The following is a 4,687-nucleotide window of genomic DNA, read 5'->3' on the forward strand; positions in this document are numbered from 1 at the left end:
AAAGACTTCTTGGCTGTATACCAGATGCCATCTGCAGGAAGATGAATACCACTGCAATCACATATGGCCCCTGACCCTCTTATCCATTCTGGACCTAAGAGTGCCACCTTCAGGAGAGTGTCTGCATCAGCAGCCATGTGCATGTTTCTGGAGAACTCCAAAGACTGTGACCTGATTGGATGGTACCATTATGTGGAGGTGTTACAGGGATGGGCAATGTATGGGCCATGTCTGACTGTGTAACTGATATAAAGGTAGCACATCAAACTAGTTAGGCATTCTTCTTCTCACTTCCCATCTTCTACTACCCTCTCCTTTTCCCTTTCCCTTACATTGTTCCCTTGTCCCTTAGTTAGGTTTCCCTTATGTATGTTATTGCAAATATCCTATTTCTAATAAATCCCCTTTTAAATATCCAGTAGCTCTTGTTAATTAATATTAACTGGCACCCCAAAACTCAACAGATTCTACATAATGGCACCCCACATGGGATTGTGATTAAATTCCGCAGAGAATCCGCAATAAATGAATCTGCTTTAGTCTACATTTGTTAAAGGCGTGGAGATCAAAGAACCAAGGAATCTATATATTGGTTGAAACTGAAACACTGGTGAGTTAAGAATTTCCTTGTAAACTTTTTTGTATGTTGATTCTAATGATTTTGGTGTTGCTGTGTATCAAGTATTGTGTTTTTTTAGAAGTATTGTCAGTGTGTCATTGGAAGTATATAGTAAAAGTGAAACATCATTTGTATTTGGCAGAATAGTTTATATCAGAATCAGATTGGAGTTGTGTGTGTGGAAAGGGTGGAAGTAGTGAAAAGAGTTTAGACCTTTGGGAAGTTCCTAGTGTAAGGCCTAGTGTTAATTTCCTTCAGTTTTAATTTTGTTTGTGTTTACAGTTTGCTGCAAATGGAATTTGTGGAAAAGTATGTGAAAAAGTATGCATCTGCTATTTACCAAGTCAGTGCAGATAAATCTTTAGAAGTCCAATACAAGGACTTGGTATCACAATATAAGATCTTTAATAATAAGTTAAATAGTAAAGTACTCAGTAAGAAATTGAAAAAGGAAAAGTTAAGCAATGATATTTCAGTGTTGCTTAAGATGAAGGAATTAAGTGAAATGAAGGAAACAAATTGGTGGTAGCAAAGGCTACAAATCAAGGAGGATATACAGTACAGACCAAAAGTTTGGACACACCTTCTCATTTAAAGATTTTTCTGTATTTTCATGACTATGAAAATTATACATTCACACTGAAGGCATCAAAACTATGAATTAACACGTGGAATTATATACTTAACAAAAAAGTGAGAAACAACTGAAAATATGTCTTATATTCTAGGTTCTTCAAAGTAGCCACCTTTTGCTTTGATGACTGCTTTGCACACTCTTGGCATTCTCTTGATGAGCTTCAAGAGGTAGTCACCGGAAATGGTCTTCCAACAATCTTGAAGGAGTTCCCAGAGATGCTTAGCACTTGTTGGCCCTTTTGCCTTCACTCTGCAGTCCAGCTTACCCAAACCATCTCGATTGGGTTCAGGTCGGGTGACTGTGGAGGCCAGGTCATGTGGCGTAGCATCCCATCACTCTCCTTCTTGGTCAAATAGCCCTTACACCTGGAGGTGTGTTTGGATTCATTGTCCTGTTGAAAAATAAATGATGGTCCAACTAAATGCAAACCGGATGGAATTGCATGCCGCTGCAAGACGCTGTGGTAGCCATGCTGGTTCAGTATGCCTTCAATTTTGAATAAATCCCCAACAGTGTCACCAGCAAAGCACCCCCACACCATCACACCTCCTCCTCCATGCTTCACGGTGGGAACCAGGCATGTAGAGTCCATCCGTTCACCTTTTCTGTGTCGCACAAAGACACGGTGGTTGGAACCAAAGATCTCAAATTTGGACTCATCTGACCAAAGCACAGATTTCCACTGGTCTAATGTCCATTCCTTGTGTTCTTTAGCCCAAACAAGTCTCTTCTGCTTGTTGCCTGTCCTTAGCAGTGGTTTCCTAGCAGCTATTTTACCATGAAGGCCAGCTGCACAAAGTCTCCTCTTAACAGTTGTTGAAGAGATGTGTCTGCTGCTAGAACTCTGTGTGGCATTGACCTGGTCTCTAATCTGAGCTGCTGTTAACCTGCGATTTCTGAGGCTGGTGACTCAGATAAACTTATCCTCAGAAGCAGAGGTGACTCTTGGTCTTCCTTTCCTGGGGCGGTCCTCATGTGAGCCAGTTCCTTTGTAGCGCTTGATGGTTTTTGCAACTGCACTTGGGGACACTTTCAAAGTTTGCCCAATTTTTCGCACTGACTGACCTTCATTTCTTAAAGTAATGATGGCCACTCGTTTTTCTTTACTTAGCTGCTTTTTTCTTGCCATAATACAAATTCTAATGGTCTATTCAGTAGGACTATCAGCTGTGTATCCACCTGACTTCTGCACAACACAACTGATGGTCCCAACCCCATTTATAAGACAAGAAATCACACTTTTTAAACCTGACAGGGCACACCTGTGAAGTGAAAACCATTTCCAGTGACTACCTCTTGAAGCTCATCAAGAGAATGCCAAGAGTGTGCAAAGCAGTCATCCAAGCAAAAGGTGGCTACTTTGAGTAACCTAGAATATAAGACATATTTTCAGTTGTTTCACACTTTTTTGTTAAGTATATAATTCCACATGTGTTAATTCATAGTTTTGATGCCTTCAGTGTGAATGTACAATTTTCAAAGTCATGAAAATACAGAAAAATCTTTAAATGAGAAGGTGTGTCCAAACTTTTGGTCTGTACTGTAGACAAAATTAGTGATTCTGTTATTGAAATTTCTGATAATACAACTAGTGAAATGGACGGTTTACGTTCACATGTGGATGAATTAGCTGTGAGAAATGATAAGTTGGAAGAACAATTGAAGGAGTGTCGACTGAGTGTCACTTCACATGCAAATCAGGTTTTCTGTTTAGAACTGAAAAATAGTCAAATGGAGAAGTTAATTGCAACACTGGAGAGACAACTGGGTGAAGATAAGTGTCAACTGCATAGCAAAGAGCAACAAATGCAGTCTATTACATCAAAGAAATGCAGTCTTGAGACAATGAATGTCTTTACTCTGTCTAATGAGGATACAATGAATGTCAGATATAGTTCTCCATTGATTGATAGTGCCCCATTGCTCACCATTTCTGAAAATCTTCATCTGTGTCAACTTCTTAGTAAGTTTGACTCACATATTTCTCCAGTCCTTCTGTCTAAACGATTTGAGGCTGTGGTCCAGCAGTATAGTCTGAACAATAAAAATGCTTGGTCTCTGTTCCAAGCTTGGCTTCCAGGGCCACTTGCAGCACAGCTTTCATCTGCACATATGAGTAATAATTGTAAAGGTGCAGAGTTAAGAAGGAAGGAATTGCAATGTATCATAGGTGGATGGGACACTAGAGGTGAAAATGCTCTAGCAATGACCAGATTCATGAGATATGATGATCCACTGCTCTTCTGTAATAATTATCTGGCCTTGTATAGGACTGTTTACAACTGTCTGGATATGTCTCAGGATGACGCTAATTTCTTGTATTCAATGGCAAATCATTGTAATGTAGATTACACGACAAGGGTCGCTCTAAGGAATAGCAGCTCCTATGGAAACTTTGTGAATATACTTAGGGATTAGTGTAATGAGTCTAAGGAGCAGTATGAAACATCCACAAATGTATCTGCTGTATATAGACCTAGGAGAAGAGGATATATTAGGTATTGTTGTGAATGTGGGAGGCCTGGACATATTAAACGGTATTGTAATACACCTTACGTGTACCCAGAACCAAATATCCATTTGTTTCACTAGGAGATTGATAGTATTGAGTCTGATGAGGGAGAATCTACCACTAATAAAACAGAATTCACAGAGACATGTGAGGAGATAGGTAATATAGAAACTGACCCTGCTACATCTGTACCAAAAGCATAAACAATGCAGAGCCTAAATGCTGATAAGGACAACACAGTAAGACAGCAGGGTACGCCATATTATAGACAACAAAAGGAAGGTGCTACCATCCCTGTGATCGATCCATGGGTAACTCTACCATTCTGGCTATTTTGGAGTTGGTCACAGATTGTTGCACAGCTTCTGGATCCCCACAGTTGCAGTAGAAACTTCACAGAGCAGATTACATGGGATAACAAGCTTTTACTTCTCAGAACCTGAAGTAAAGGAAAAAACGTACAGTCACACAGTACTGCACCAGGAAGTAAGTGCAAAACAGAAAATACAAGATTGACTTTTTTCTTTTACAATATAGTACACAAGGAAACTTTACACAACATCACCATCTACTGTCAGATCAGCATAAAGTCCTCCTTCACACAAAGAAGTCCACAACTGTTGAATATACCAACACCCTTTCTCAACAGTAAGGACGACTTATTCAGTCAAACCCAATTTCTTCATTAGTCTCTGAAGTTTTTCAGCATTCAATGGCTTTGTGAAAATGTCTGCTGTCATATCTTCAGTTGGGCAATATTCTAATTTCAGGATTCCTTGTTCCTGATGGTCCCTCAAGAAATGATACTTCACATCAATGTGCTTGGTTCTTGGGTTAACGCTTTCCATCTGAGCAAGAACAAGACATCCCCGATTGTCCTCATTTATTTTTGTTGGTTCCAACTGTGCTTGTCCTAGGT

General features: G+C 39.7%; 1 pseudogene; it reads left to right on the top strand.

The window, feature by feature from the left end:
- The first annotated feature begins 209 nt into the window (after nucleotides 1–209).
- LOC141161344 (posterior protein-like) lies at nucleotides 210–4,211 on the top strand (annotated as a pseudogene).
- The last annotated feature ends 476 nt before the right edge of the window (nucleotides 4,212–4,687 follow it).

The sequence above is a fragment of the Phyllobates terribilis genome, unplaced genomic scaffold, assembly GCF_046119375.1.
Source record: "Phyllobates terribilis strain yellow unplaced genomic scaffold, ASM4611937v1 Scaffold_9__5_contigs__length_417890890, whole genome shotgun sequence".
Lineage (NCBI taxonomy): Eukaryota > Metazoa > Chordata > Amphibia > Anura > Dendrobatidae > Phyllobates > Phyllobates terribilis.